Here is a 16,872-nt window from a genome sequence, read left to right on the forward strand (position 1 = left end):
TGTCAGTCTGTCTGCGACTGTAATAGGTTAGTATTGCTCTGGGGGGATACTTGGTGTCTATCATCCTGCATGGCTGGAGGAAAAGTAGAAAAGAGACATGAGCATTAAATTTGAGTCATTTTACCATTTTTAGCACTAACTAATGGCTCTGAATGATTGTCTGCTGCATGGAGAAATCCCCATTTTGATGACTTTACATTTAAATACTACAAAAATCAAATACTGTAAATCATTATTTTCATCTCTCTGTGTAATTAGAAGATGTTCACTATACTATCACTGTTTTTCACAAGAAAAAAAAGTGAGTTCAGTAATATTTCAAAAACACTTTGACACGTTTTGATTTGCTGCAGAATGAACTGCCACACTTTCATGTGTTTGTGCTTGTGTTTGCTTTGCATTATCTTGTTATTGTGATAGTCGTAGACAGCTGGCCTGGAGACATCGAGGGATTGATAGTTCATTTGTAAAAGGCTTCACCCAGAGGTGTGTCTCACTGCTTGAGGAGGATGGGATGGAGGGAGGTCAGGTGTAACGCTGTGACAGGGTGCATCCTATCCTCACCATCATCAGGACATGGTAGCTCTGTTGAAGAATGAGGAATTACAGCTTTAACAAATGCCACGGAACCTGTGACGAGAAGGAGGGCTTTTTATTTTGCTTGTGGCTGACAGCAATTTTGCTACAAGCCGCTTGCATATTTGTGCTCCGGTTTGCTTTGTTCCTATCAAAACAACACAAGAACTCCTGTGTTCCTGGGAGAGTTGTATATAATCAGGAGCATGCATCAGCTCAGGGAGAAAGGGAGAAAAAATTACTGTCTGAGGTGATGCAAATGATATCCTCAGTGTATCTTCCCGAAGCTCCAACGAGCACGCTGACAGCTGATGCCAGGATTAAACAAAAAGATTAGAAACTTATGACTAAGAGCTCAAAGCAATCATCTCTCATTATTTCAATTACATGGGTAAATGCATGCAATCACGGATCAAATTGCTCCACTGAAGAGGGTCTTTTCAAGCAGAGCATTTCTGTCTGTAAAAAAAAAAGACAAAGTAGAAAATATTTGCATTGATTTCTTTATGAAAATACACCTTTTTATGAAAAGAATCTACTTGCAAATGCAGTTGTAGTGTGATAGCGATAACAAAGTAAAGAATAATAGGAGCTCACACTGGCCAGTAAGTCAATAAGCAAAAGGGAGCTAGACACTCTCTAGTAGCTTGTCTATGCAACTGGAAGTTTCACAGTGCTGCAGTGCAACATGAACTAAAAGATCAGCAAGTGTCAACCATTTTGTCCAATAATAGTACCTGGCTGGCTTTGACAGTAGAGCAGCTCCACTGGCCGACTCAGGGGTCTTCATCCTCCTGGGGTCCTTCCAAAATGGCACCCTATTACCTATATAGTGCACACAGGGTTCTGGCTAAAAGTAGTGCACTAAATAGGGAATAGGGTGCTGTTTGGGTCACACATTTCTGTGATGTGATTGATGACTCAGTGACTGGGGGAAAATTGCCTCTTATGAATTATTCATCCAGCAGCTATCTATTTGCTGTTGAAGTATATGACAGGAAAGTTCTGACAGTCTAGGCACAATCTCTCTCAAATCACTTAGCTTACAAGTAAGAGAATATTTAAAGAAGCCAGGTGATGTAGGACCCCTAGCGGTATCAGGTTACATCTTTTATATATTATTATCTAATGTGAGGAGGAACAGGGTCAGTCTATTGTCTATTGTGGCAATACAGCACAATTCATACAGAATATTGCAGTATGTTAATATGATAAATGCTTTTCAGGACTGTACTACAGTTTGAAAGTTTCAAATTTTTTAGAATCTGGTCAGAGAACTGGCTGTTTCAAATACATGCACAAAGACAATAGTTGAAGAATATACTCTCCAAGTAGTTGAGCCAAGGGATTCTATGGACATAGACAAAGGACAGAGATCTGAGATGTCAAAAAAACTTCTGAGACTTTTTGGAGTGTATTTTGTATTGACTTGGTCAATACAGAATAGTAGTGGTTTAGCTGTAACTGAGCCCCACCTTCGTCCCTGTGTCCCTCAGACAGAACCCTCAGAAGCCAACCTGAGCTGCAAATTCAAGTCCAGGGCTGGTGTTGCATGGGCCTGGGTGGGTGAGGCGGAGGCTCCAGAGATAGTGTTGGGGGTAGGGGAGGAGGATATGAAGGAGGGGAGCGAAGGAGGATGAGGGTTAGATCCAGCAAACCAATTGCTCTTCCCTTTGCATTAGCCTTTCTTGCTCAGGCTCCATCGACCTGTCACAGACATCAAGGTGATTGACTGGCTTGGCAGATGCGCTGCTATAACAGGTAACCTGATCTACCGGTCCCATCTGGCTCCCAGCCTTCCTCAATTCACACCCAGCCGAAGAATAGACATCACCAGGAGCGTGGTCTCTTTGTGCGCGACGGAAACATTTGTCATATATGAGATATACGTGTGTAGCTTACATGTAGGTGTGTCTGTCTGCGTGCATATGTGAGGTTGAACACATTGATGGAGAGCTGCATTTGCAAAGACAGTTGTGGCGCAACACACACACACACACACACACACACACACACACACACACACACACACACACACACACACACACACACACACACACACACACACACACACACACACACACACACACACACACACACACACACAGAGAGATCATCACAGCAGTCTGCTTTACAGCGTGATCTCTTTCACTCTCTCAAAGGGATGGACGGAACACAGACAAAGAGATTAGAGACTTGGGGGTAATCATCAAAATAACATGTTTGAGAATGAAAATTATGATTAATTTTCTTCTTGTGTAGCAATTGCCATGCATTGAGTCCTCAGTGCATTGCTACATTTTTCCATGGAAGGACTGCAATTGGAAAAAGTATGTGAGTAAATGCATAGGATTCATGATGGGGTATCTCATCTCAGACAGATGGAGTGTCTAATTGCACAAAACTTGAGAAGGTTGTTTCTTCTGGACTGGTGATGGGGGCTAGTGATGGGGCTGGTGATGGGGGGTAGGGGGGCGGTTGCCACCGCCAGCTGGAGGTTTAATTGAAACAGTAATTTTGGTTGATTCTGCTGCTAGGTGGCCACATCCTGGCACAGCAATGGATGGAGCTAAGAGGAGAGGAGGCAGGGAGCAGGGCTGGTATTGGTACCCTCTTACCCACCCAGCCCGGTAGGCAAACAAACCAGGGGGCTCTGCTCTGGCAAGTGCAGGCAGATCACGTCTCCCCCGCTGCTGTGCAGAAAAACACTGTTCACTAGTCGTTTGCTTCAATAATGACTTCTTCTTCCCACCAAAATATTTTGTCAAGCTTGTGTACAGGGAGTTCAAGCCTTTGAATCAACACCTCTGAAATCTATCAACAGCCCACAATCATCCAGGCTTTCTCATGGTGGTGAAGTAGCTAACACTTCCCCCAGTCCCCTCGCACCCAGCGCCCTGCACTCAAACCCAGTCACAGAGTGTGACCAAGATGCTGGGCTCAGCAGAAGGGTGCACGCTGCCAATGAGTGTAGGGTTCCCAGTTACAAGAACAAGCAGAGGTAGGAAAAGGAAATATAATGTGAGAACGCTGCACAACAAATGTCGGCTGCCTGGTACCCCAGCGACACAGAATGAGAGTGATAGGTGATTTGATGCAGCAGCATCTACTAACCCACAGCTTTGAAACATTTTTATGGTTTTATTTTCAAAATATTAATATATTTCTCAGGCAGCCTACCAAATCTTCCAACACAATGTCCTTGAATGAGTGAGCAAAATATTTGGCATATGTGACTGGTTTCAGGAAATTAGGCGTATGTTGTGGGTCACTACTTCACAGTAGAGCCGTTTGAACGTAAAGTTAAAAATAAAATAAAAAATTCCTTTTTGGCAGAAACGTGGAACACGTGAACTTTCATGTGTATTAATAACAAACTTGTATGCCATCTGTAGATACGAATACAATTGTTAAATTATGAGCCTAGTTGGTTTAGCCACGGAAAAAAGACAGGAACTTTCCCGCTAGTCTTGATTGACTGAGATAATGATTGGACTGGACATGCCGAGAAATTAGTTCAGATTGGTCTGCCATGTAGCCCGCTTCTGTCTATAACATGAGCTGGTCAGTATGTGTCTGTAATCCTTTCTAACATAGCTTTTTTTGAAAGATGTCACAAAGAAGAACTGCAAAAATGTTGCTCTCCACTTTCTGAAGGACAGAGTTTTGAAATTAGTGGAATAGTCGGTGTAATTAGAGTATGGTAGCTAAGGAGATAAGCTAAGGAGAAAGCTAAGGAGAAAATTCTGGCATTTGATTGGAAATATGTAGAGGGAGTAAAAAAGAGAACACAGAAGGCTGCTGCATAAACATCTGTCTCCGGATTACATGTTCAAACTATGGGCAACCATGGCATCTGTGACAGAGAGGGAGAAGCGTCCATCCATGTACAGTACCAGTCAAAAGTTTGGACACACCTACTCATTCCAGGATTTTTCTTTATTTTCGACTATTTCTACATTGTAGAACAATAGTGAAGACAACACAACTATGAAATAACACATATGGAATCATGTAGTAACCAAAAAAGTGTTAAACAAATTTAAATATGTTATACATTTATTTTGTTCAAAGAAGCCTCCCTTTGCCTTGATGACTGCTTTGCACACTCTTGGCATTCTCTCAACCAGCGTCACTTGGAATGCTTTTCCAACAGTCTTGAAGGAGTTCCAAAATATGCAGAGTACTTGTTGGGTGCTTATCCTTCAGTCTGCGGTCCAACTCATCCGAAACCATCTTAAATAGGTTGAGGTCAGGAGATTGTGGAGGCCAGGTCATCTGATGTAGCACTCCATCACTCTCCTACTTGGTCAAATAGCCCTTACACAGCTTGGATGTGTGTTAACCTCTAACGCCTACCAAACCCGGATCCGGGAGCCCCCCTATCACAAAAGCTGACTAGCATAGCCTAGCCTAAAGCCACAGGGATATCATATAATAAAATGTTCATGAAATCACAAGTCCAAGACACCAAATGAAAGATACAGATCTTGTGAATAAAGCCATCATTTCTGATTTTTAAAATGTTTTACAGGGAAGACAAAATATGTAAATCTATTAGCTAACCACGTTAGCAAAAGACAACTTTTGTTTTACTCCACCATTTTCTTACTACATCAGTAGCTATCACAAATTCGGCCAAATAAAGATATAAATAGCCACTAACCAAGAAACAACCTCATCAGATGACAGTCTGATAACATATTTATTGTATAGCATATGTTTTGTTAGAAAAATGTGCATATTTCAGGTATAAATCATAGTTTACCATTGCAGCCACCATCACAAATCGACTAGAATAACTACAGAGAGCAACGTGTATTACCTAATTACTCATCATAAAACATTTCTTAAAAATACACAGCGTACAGCAATTGAAAGACACAGATCTTGTGAATCCAGACAATATTTCAGATGTTCTAAGTGTTTTACAGCGAAAACACAATATAACGTTATATTAGCTTAGCACAGTAGCAAACCAAACAACAGCATTGATTCCAGCCAAACATAGCGATAACGTTTTCACCACCAAAATAAGAATTTTTTCACTAACCTTCTCAGAATTCTTCAGATGACAGTCCTGTAACATCATATTACACAATGCATATAGAGTTTATTCGAAAATGTCCATATTTAGCGGCACAAATAGTGCTTATACAATGAGAAAAGTTGCCAAGCTCCCCAGAAAATTTCGGGCGCCATCTTGGAGAGTCACCTAGTCTAATCAATAAATAATCATAAACTTGACTAAAAAATACAGGGTGGACAGCATATGAAAGGCAAATTAGTTCTTAATGCAATCGCTGAATTATATTTTTAAAATTAACCTTACTGCGCAATACAGGCTGCGATAACGCAATGCTATACTGCAAGAAATGGCGTCTCATGCATTTTACTTTTAACAACAGAACAATTAATTAACAGCATAAAGACTGCTTACTATTAGCTGAGCTTCAATCCGAATCTTGGGCAAGGTGTCCTTTCTTCAAAACAATCGTCTTTTGGCTGAAAGATGTCCTCTTGTCCAGTCGAATTAGCCGCTAAACGTTAGCCACCCACGAGAGGTGCCCAACAAATGGAAGCGCGTCACAAAGAAATCCCAGAAAATCGCAATAAACTGCTATAAACTGCTATAAGTCGGTTTAAATTAACTACCTTATGATGTCTTTAACACCTATAACGAATAAAAACATGACCGGAGATATGGAAATACTAAAACGAAAGCGTTTGCAGGACGCCATTCTGATGTCTTCATGCGCCAAGCACACTGTTGAACAGAACGGTACTTCCTGTTCCACGGTCTAATATAAGGCCCCAGATTGCGCAATCGACTCCATTCAAAGTCTCACCGCTTACTGACATCTAGAGGAAGGCGTATGCAGTGCATGTACCCTCATAGCTTGCATGGGGACTTCTAAACTGATCTCAGAACAGGGACCTGGATTTCTGAAATCTCACTCCCTGACAGGAAAAGTGCTACAGAATGAGTTCTGTTTCACTCAGAGAAATAATTCAAACGGTTTTAGAAACTAGAGAGTGTTTTCTATCCAATAGTAATAATAGTAATAATATGCATATTGTACGAGCAAGAATTGAGTACGAGGCAGTTTAATTTGGCCAGTATTTTTTCCACTGGTGAAACAGCGCCCCCATATTGACAAGAAGTTAAGTCACTGTTCTGTTGAAAAACAAATTATAGTTCCACTAAGTGCAACCAGATGGGATGGCATATCGCTACAGAATGCTGTGGTAGTCATGCAGGTTAAGTGTGCCTTGAATTCTAAATAAATCACTGACATTTCACCAGCAAAGCACCCCCATACCATCACACCTCCTCCTCCATGCTTCACAGTGGGAACCATATATGCGTTCACCTACTCTGTGTCTCACAAAACACGGTGTTTGGGAACAAAAATCTCAAATTTGGACCAGTCTAATGTCCATTGCTCGTGTTTCTTGGCCCAAAAAGTCTCTTCTTCTTATTGGGGTCCTTTAGTAGGGGTTTCTTTGCAGCAATTCGACCATGAAAGCCTGATTTGCGTAGTCTCCTCTGAACAGTTGATGTTGAGATGTGTCTGTCACTTGACGGTCCTCATGAGAGCCTTGACGTGGCGGTCCTCATGAGAGCCTGTTCTAGTGCTTGATGGTTTTAGTGCTTGATAGTGCTTGATGTTTTTTGCAACTGCAATGTTCTTGAAATGTTATGCATTGACTGACCTTCATGTCTTAAAGCAATGACGGACTGTAATTTCTCTTTGCTTATTTGAGCTGTTCTTGCCACAATATGGACTTGGTCTTTTACCAAATAGGGCTGTCTTCTGTATATCAACCTTACTTTGTCACAACACAACTGATTGGCTTCAATGCATTAAGAAGGAAAGACATTCCACAAATACATTTTTAACAAGGCACACCTTTTCCAGGTGACTAACTTATGAAGATGGTGGAGAGAATGCCAAGAGTTTACAAAGCTGTCATCAAGTCAAAGGGTTGCTACTTTGAAGAATCTCAAATATAATATTTGTATATAATATAATATATTTTGATTTGTTTAACACTTTCTAGTTTTTACATGATTCCATATGTGTTATTGAATAGTTTTGACGTCTACACTATTATTCTACAATGTAGAAAATAGTAAAAATAAAGAAAAATCCTGGATGAGTAGGTGTGTCCAAACTTTTGACTGCTACTGTATAAGGGTAAGATTGTCTATCCAGCTACATTTTCAAATATTACACATTTCTAATTTTGTCAGAAAGTCATTTTCATTTCAAGTTAAAGTGTACTGCTAGCTAGCTAGTGTCATGATGTGGCCATTTCTGAGCATAGGTGTCACGCCCTGACCATAGTTTGCTTTGTATGTTTCTATGTTTTGTTTGGTCAGGGTGTGATCTGAGTGGGCATTCTATGTTGTATGTCTAGTTTGTCTGTTTCTATGTGTTTGGCCTGATATGGTTCTCAATCAGAGGCAAGTGTTAGTCGTTGTCTCTGATTGTGAACCATATTTAGGTAGCCTGTTTTGTATTGTGGGTTGTGGGTGATTGTTCCTGTTTCTGTGTCTTTGTGTATGTCACCATACGGGACTGTTGCGTTTTCGTTCGTTTGTCCATTTATTTTTTTGTTCTTTGTTTTCAAGTTTTCTAATTAAAATGGATAATCATCGCGCTGCATTTTGGTTCTCCGATCCTTCTTTACTACTCCTCCTCAGATGAGGAGGACAACGATCGTGACAGAATCACCCACCACAACCGGACCAAGCAGCGTGGTAACGGGCAGCAGCAGCGATCGCAGGACTCCTGGACCTGGGAGGAGATTCTGGACGGCAAGGGACCCTGGGCACAGGCTGGGGAATATCGCCGCCCTCGGGAAGAGCTGGAGGCAGCCAAAGCCGAGAGGCGGTGGTATGAAGAGGCAGCACGAAAGCGCGGCTGGAAGCCAGAGAGGCAGCCCCAAAAATCTCTTGGGAGGGGGGCACACGGGGAGTGTGGTTAAGTCAGGTAGCAGAACTGAGCCAGCTCCCCGTGCTTACCGTGGAGAGAGAGGGACCGGGCAGGCACCATGTTATGCCGTGAGGCGCACAGTGTCCCCGGTGAGCAGGCATAGCCCGGTGCGGTACATAGCAGCGCCTCGTATCGGCCGGGCTAGAGTGGGCATCGAGCCAGGTGCCATGAAGCCGGCTCAACGCATCTGGTCTCCAGTGCGTCTCCTCGGGCCGGGGTACATGGCACCAGCCCTACGCATGGTGTCCCCGGTTCACCAGCACAGCCCAGTGCGGGCTATTCCACCTCACCGCACTGGCCTGGCTACGGGGAGCATTCAGCCAGGTAGGGTTGGGCAGGCTCGGTGCTCGAGACCTGTAGTGCCTTCACGGTCCGGTCTCTCCGGTGCCACCTCCACGCACCAGCCCTCCGGTGGCAGCCCCCCGCACCAGGCTGTCTCTCCGTCTCCTCACTACAGGTGCTCCCGCCTGCTCAGCGCTGCCAGAGTCTTCCTCCTGTCCAGCGCCGCCAGAGTCTTCCTCCTGTCCAGCGCCGCCTGAGACTTCCTCCTGTCCAGCGCCGCCTGAGTCTTCCTCCTGTCCAGCGCCGCCTGAGTCTTCCTCCTGTCCTGAGCCGCCAGAGCCGCCCGCCAGTCCGGAGCCGCCAGAGCCCCCCGCCAGCCCGGAGCCGCCAGAGCCGCCCGCCAGTCCGGAGCCGCCAGAGCCGCCCGCCAGTTCGGAGCCGCCCGCCAGTTCGGAGCCGCCCTTCAGTCCGGAGCCGCTCTTCAGTCCGGAGCCGCCCTTCAGTCCGGAGCCGCCCTTCAGTCCGGAGCCACCCCTCAGTCCAGAGGCTTTCCTCAGTCCAGTGGGGTCCTTTATTAGGGTTCCCAGTCCAAGGTCGGCGGCGAGGGTTGCCGCTCCAAAGCGGTCACTGAAGCGGGCAATGACTATGGTGGAGTGGGGTCCACATCCCGCGCCAGAGCCGCCACTGCGGACAGATGCCCACCCAGACCCTCCCCTATAGGTTTAGGTTTTGCGGCCGGAGTCCGCACCTTGGGGGGGAGGGGGGATACTGTCACGTCCTGACCATAGTTTTCTTTGTATGTTTTTATGTTTTGTTTGGTCAGGGTGTGATCTGAGTGGGCATTCTATGTTGTATGTCTAGTTTGTCTGTTTCGATGTGTTTGGCCTGATATGGTTCTCAATCAGAGGCAGCTGTTAGTCGTTGTCTCTGATTGGGAACCATATTTAGGTAGCCTGTTTTGTATTGTGGGTTGTGGGTGATTGTTCCTGTTTCTGTGTCTTTGTGTATGTCACCATACGGGACTGTTGCATTTTCGTTCGTTTGTCCATTTATTTTTTTGTTCTTTGTTTTCAAGTTTTCTAATTAAAATGGATAATCATCGCGCTGCATTTTGGTTCTCCGATCCTTCTTTACTACTCCTCCTCAGGTGAGGAGGACGACGATCATGACAGTAGATCATGGCTTCCCCCTCTCTCATACACCCAGGTTCTGTTATCTCAGGTTGTAAATTCCTGGCGAGGTCTCTCTTCCCCTTTGCATGCAGAGAGAGAGACCACAGAGTGAACAAAGGATTTCACGTGGCCGAACTCCTAAATCCCCAGAATGTGAAAATGAAACTATATGTCCACTTGTGAGAATGTGGGAAGGGTCCGTGGACACTTAAGGGACAGTTATGTTGAGTGTGTTTCATTTGGTGACCTCAAGGACAGGACAGGAAACACACATAACTATATCTCTGAATGTGTACATTTCTATATTATGGTATTTGCATCTAATTCTTGTATAAAATGAATTAGTAAAGATGAAACTATTTGTGAAATGATGTAATGTGATGTTAAACCTTTAATGTGAGAGAATTGTATTCTCTCTGGCGTCATGGTCTGGCGTCTATTTTTACGAATAACCCCCCCCCCCCCCCCTCCCCCCTGAGGAAATCCTCTTCAGACTAAGGAAACACAGCGTGAGCTGTGATTGCGAATAGTTATTAAGACCACAAAAACCTCAGTGTAAGCTAAGGTTGCAATGGTTGTTGAATTCCTAAACATACTACGTGGAGCATCGGCTACACGGATGGCAGTGGTTAAACTCTGAGACTATCGATCCCTACAGAATAAGAGCAAATCTTAGATACAAATTACTCGTCTGCAGCTAGAAATTATGTAAACCTGGGATGCGAATACCGACAACCGCCGAAAATCTATTCTATGAGAACATTTTTGAATGATACTCTGAAGTATCATGAAAGACTAACCATGAAAGACTTTGTTCTTCAGCGAAACAAAGAGAGCGAGAGACTCGCATGAACTCTCCAGCAGACGGACTGGAATCCAACAGAGAAGACAAGAATGACATACACCGTAAATATGTACTTACAATTACTCTCGAATGAGCAGCCGTTCATGTATGAAGGATTAGCATTTCAATGTATATAATTATAGACCCACTAGGGGATGTGGGGACTACCCCCTCTGATAGCTTGCACATTACTAGAACATTTGAAAGGAATTTTTTCACCCTAAATTTCCAAAGTTTGGTTTTGGAATATGTTGGAAGCTGCAAAGATGATTTTAATCTATTTATAGATGTTAATGAACCATCAGTACTGTACCTGTACTGTGGGAGTTGGATGTGAATGGATTTGCAAAAGCAAATTGAATTGGAATAATAATAATAATATCTGGGAATAAAATTTTAATTAACCTGGGAAGTTGGTTCATCTAGGTTACTAATGGAAAGTTTGAAATGTCACATTTAATTTAATGTCTCATTTAACCTAAGGTATGTTCAACCTTAAGGTATGTTAAGGTATGTTCAACAATTTAACTTTTTTAATTGACTGAGACGATGATATCCAATCAATTGAGTGTCTGGATTATCATAAGTGTAAACAGTAATTGAAATGTTAGGGTACATTCACCACTAGGTTCAAATATCCCTAAGGCCAAAGCCACATGGGATTCCCGCTGGAGGCGGGGATTTTAATCAATATTCATGATAAATCAAACCTGTATGGGTTCTTTGGGAATTAAACCTTAATTAACCTGAGAGCGTCGCTCTAGGTTAATGTGAAAAGTTAAAATTGTCAAGTTGTATAAAAAAAAGGGAAATCTGGCAATTGTACTAATTAGTCAAATTGAATAAGACATCGATATCCAGTCAATTGTGATTGGCTGGATATCTTAACGTGATCCAAGTTTGGGTGTCACCTAATTATTTTTTAAAGAAATGTACTGGCGATTCTTCATCACCAGTGATCACAGAAAGCTGAAATCAAACGAAAGTACAAAGGGCGGGACTTCCATCGCGCAAGGTGGAGGAATTTCAACGTGACACAGGAAAAATACAATTGTTTTCCCCTTGTTAGTTTAGCATCTCGTGCTAAGATAATCCTATTTGTACAGATATCTCACTTCCAAGCATAAAATAGGGTCCCCTTCGCCATGGAAAGAGGGGTTTACTGTGACGTCTCACGTTAACCCATTCAGCATACTATTTGCTAGCATTATATTACCGGAGCGCACGGTACATAAAAACAGATATGCCTGTGGCCTACCCACACTGGCTTAGTGCAGTAGGCGGACAAATAACTTCAGGTCACCGAATAGATCTATCCTCTAATTTCTAACCTTACTGGCTCTATGCCCTTGTTCTAGACATTAATATTGACCGACCGAAATCGTACCATTTGGCCTAACGGACTAAATCTGGAATTTACAACTCATTGCACTGACGCAATCAACACATGACCGGAGGCGCATCCAAATAGCTTGTTCAAATGGAAACACACACGCAACCAATATCTTTCTCTATTCTCATACAACAGTCTGTCTGCACAATTTTGTTTGCACAATTGATATATACATAATTCAACAGCAAAGTCTCATTCTATCTTAGATTCCTCACACGGGGTGTCATAATGTGTTGTGTCTTCGGCATCATTAACCTGTCTAGGATCAGCGTGGCGCTAGCGGCACCCCCCCCCCCCCCCCACTGAAAAACCAATACAGCTAATGAAAGACACAGATCTTATGAATCCAGTCAACATTTCCGATTTTTAAAATGTTTTACAGGGAAGACACAATATGTAAAGATGTACATCTATTACCTAAAAACACATTAGCATAATCCACCATCTTTTATTTGTCCACCAACACCAGTAGCCATCACCAATTCGGCTAAACTAAGATATTTATAGCCCCTAACCAACAAAAAAACTCATTAGATGACAGTCTGATAACATATTTATGGTATGGGATAGGTTTTGTTAGAAAAAAGTGCATATTTCAGGTATATGGCATAGTTTACAATTGCACCCACCATCACAAATGGACTAGAATAATTACAATGAGCAACGTGTTTACCTAACTACTAATCATCAAACATTTCGTAAAAATACACAGCATACACGAATCGAAAGACACAGATCCTGTGAATACAGACAATATTTCAGATTTTCTAAGTGTCTTACAGCGAAAACACAATAAATCGTTATATTAGCTTAGCACATAGCAATTAGCAGCCCAGCATTGATTCTAGCCAAAGTGAGCGATAAAAGTCAACATCGCCAAAAGATATTAATTTTTTCACTAACCTTCTCAGAATTCTTCCGATGACACTCCTGTAACATCACATTACAACATGCATATACAGTTTGATCGAAAATGTTTATATTTAGCCACCAAAATCATGGTTAGACAATGTGAAATGTAGACAAGCTGGTAAAGAAAACGTCCTTGCGCCACTTAGACAGTGATCTACTCTTATACATAAATACTCATAAACGTGACTAAAAAATATAGGGTGGACAGGGATTGATAGACAATTTAATTCTTAATACAATTGCGTTATTACATTTTTTAATTTATCCTTACTTTTCAATACAGTTTGCGCCAAGCGAAGCTACGTCAAAAAACATGGCGTCCTAAGCCACTAAAATGTTTCGACAGAAACACGATTTATCATAATAAAAATGTCCTACCTTGAGCTGTTCTTCCATCAGTATCTTGGGCAAAGGATCCTTTCTTGGGAGAAATCGTCTTTTGGTGGAAAGCTGTCCTCTTGCCATGTGGAAATGTCAACTACGTTCGGGATGAACTGAAAAGCGTTCCCAACTTTTCACATCGTTGCAAAAATAAATGTCCCAAAATCGCACTAAACGGATATAAATTGCTATAAAACGCTTTAAATTAACTACTTTGTGATGTTTGTAACTCCTATAACGAGTGAAAAGATGACCGGAGAAATATAACAGGCTAAACTAACGCTTGGAACAGGAGAGGGTCGGTGTCTTCCACGCGCGTTACGCAGCAAGAAAAGACTTGCTAGCTAAAGGTTTTTTTCATTTGTAGGGCCTGTGAACGAGCAATCGAGCCCGTTGGAATCGTCATCACGTAAAGGCATCCAGGGGAAGACGTAAGAAGTGTCCGTATAGTCATAGCAACGACAGTGCCCGTTTAAATGACTTCAGAAAAGTGGCCAACGTTTCTCAAATCTGACTCCATGTCAGGGAAATTGCTGTAGAATGGGCTCTGTTCCACTTAGAGACAAAATTTCAACTCCTATAGAAACTATAGACTGTTTTCTATCCAATAATAATAATAATATGCATATTGTACGATCAAGGATTTTGTGGGAAGCCGTTTAAAAAATTAGCCACATTAGCATAAATAGTCTAAACAGCGCCCCCATCCCCAACAGGTTAAAGGTGAAGACTGTTATTTTATCAAATCAATTCTCTGTAATTATTATTACGTGATTAATCAATACGGGGGCGCTGTTTTCACTTTGGAAAAAATCGTGCCCAAATGAAACGGCCTCGTACTCTGTTCTAGATCATACAATATGCATATTATTATTACTATTGGATAGAAAACACTCTCAAGTTTCTAAAACTGTTTGAATTATATCTGTGAGTAAAACAGAACTCATTTGGCAGCAAACTTCCATATAGGAAGTGAAAAATCTGAAAACGAGGCTCTGTTTCAGGGCCTGCCTATTCAACTGGCTTTTATTTATCGATATGCTTGCACTTCATACGCCTTCCACTAGATGTCAACAGGCAGTGGAAGGTGGAATAGGGTGTCTAGCTTGATCTGAGGCCGAAAAATAGCTTTTGGAGTGACAGGTCCGGTATTTTCTTTGTCTTCTACGGCGCGCGAGGGACCTCGACATTGTCTTCTGAAAAGCGTTCGGTATACACGGCGAATATCTCCGGCTCTGATTTTATTTGATACATATGATAATAACATCATAATAACATCATTCAAAGTTTATTGGGACTTTTGGAGTTTTCCGTTCTTTGCACCAAGAGAGGATGGGAATGTTAGCAACCTTGGCTAGCATTGTGGCGCGAATTCGACAGAAGAAATAGACATTCTAAAACCAAACAACGATTTATTCTGGAAATAGGACTCCTTGTACAACATTCTGATGGAAGCTCAGCAAAAGTAAGACAACATTTGATGTTATTTTGTATTTCTGTGTAATATGCTGATGTCTATTTTCCGCCGTGTTGGTGAGCACTGTCTCACAATAACCCAAGCTGTATGTTGTGGTAAAGTTATTTTAAAAAATCTAACACAGCTGTTGCATTAAGAACCAGTGTATCTTTCATTTGCCATACAACAAGTATTTTTATGTAAAGTTTATGATGAGTTCTTTGGTCAGATTAGGTGAGTGTTCAAAATATCTCCGGAGATTCTGGTGAATCGTTGCTACGTATTCACAATGTATAACCAGGATTTGTAGCTATAAATATGCACATTTTCGAACAAAACATAAATGTATTGTATAATATGTTATATATGTATGTTATAAGACTGTCATCTGATGAAGTTGTCCAAAGGTTAGTGATTCATTTTATATCTTTTGCTGGTTTTTGCGAAAGCTAACTTTGCGGTGAATAAATGCGTTTGTGTGTTTGGCTATTGTGGTAAGCTAATATAATTATATATTGTGTTTTCGCTGTAAAACACTTAAAAAATCTGAAATATTGGCTGGATTCACAAGATGTTTATCTTTCATTTGCTGTACACCATGTATTTTTCATAAATGTTTTCTGATGAATATTTATGTATTTCACGTTGCTCTCTGTAATTATTCTGGCTGCTTTGGTGCTATTTTTGATGGTGGCTGCAATGTAAAACTATGATTTATAACTCAAATATGCACATTTTCGAACAAATCATAAATGTATTGTATAACATGTTATAAGACTGTCATCTGATGAAGTTGTTTCTTGGTTAGTGACTAATTTTATCTCTATTTTGTCGGTTTTGTGAAAGCTACCTATGCGGTGGAAACATGGTGAAAATATGCGGTTGTGTGTTTGGCTATTGTGGTTAGCTAATAGAAATACATATTGTGTTTTCGCTGTAAAACATTTTAAAAATCGGAAATGATGGCTGGATTCACAAGATATTTATCTTTCATTTGCTGTATTGGACTTGTGATTTCATGAAATGTATATTATATGATATCCCTGTCCCGTTAGGCTAGGCTATGCTAGTCAGCTTTTTTGATGAGGAGGATCCCGGATCCGGGAGGGTGATGAAATAGAGGTTTTAAGCTAATCATGTACATTTAATTAACTAGGAAATCGGGCACAGCGGAAAATCTTCAGATTACAAAGTTATACTTTTGCGAATATAACTCTTCAGATATTTTAATATCAATTAATTAGTCTTCTATTAATGAATTATTCCTTACCTCACATCAGTCTCATCTGAACGTCATAAATTGTTGGTTATCTACACGAACCCAGCCTTTACTATAAATCATCCATTCAACAATTGGCTTAATCATTTATTTACTAACTAACTCAATTATCACAGAAATGCATAAACAAACAAACAGTAGATATTGGTTAATAACAATGATTGGGAAGATCCCCTAGTGGGCTAAACCAATATAACGGCTTGGTGGACAAAGGGAAGGGGGTGTGGACTGAGAAAGAGCGGGAAGGACAAAATGGATTCATTACACAGTCTATAATTATATCCATCGAAATGCTAATCCTTCGCACATGAACGACCACTCACTCGAGAATAATTGCAAGTACATATTTACGGTGTACGTCATTGTTGTCTTCTCTGTTGGAATCCGGTCCATCTGCTGGAGAGTTCATCCGAGTCATACTCTCTCTTTCTGTTTCCCTGGAACATTCGCATCCCAGGTTTACATCATTTCTAGCTGCAGACGAGAAATTTGTATCTAAGATTTGCTCTTATTCTGTAGGGATTGAAAGTCTCAGAGTTTAACCATTTCCAGCCGTGTAGCCGATGCTCCACAT

This window comes from Salvelinus fontinalis, chromosome 16 (genome assembly GCF_029448725.1).
Source record: "Salvelinus fontinalis isolate EN_2023a chromosome 16, ASM2944872v1, whole genome shotgun sequence".
Taxonomy (NCBI): domain Eukaryota; kingdom Metazoa; phylum Chordata; class Actinopteri; order Salmoniformes; family Salmonidae; genus Salvelinus; species Salvelinus fontinalis.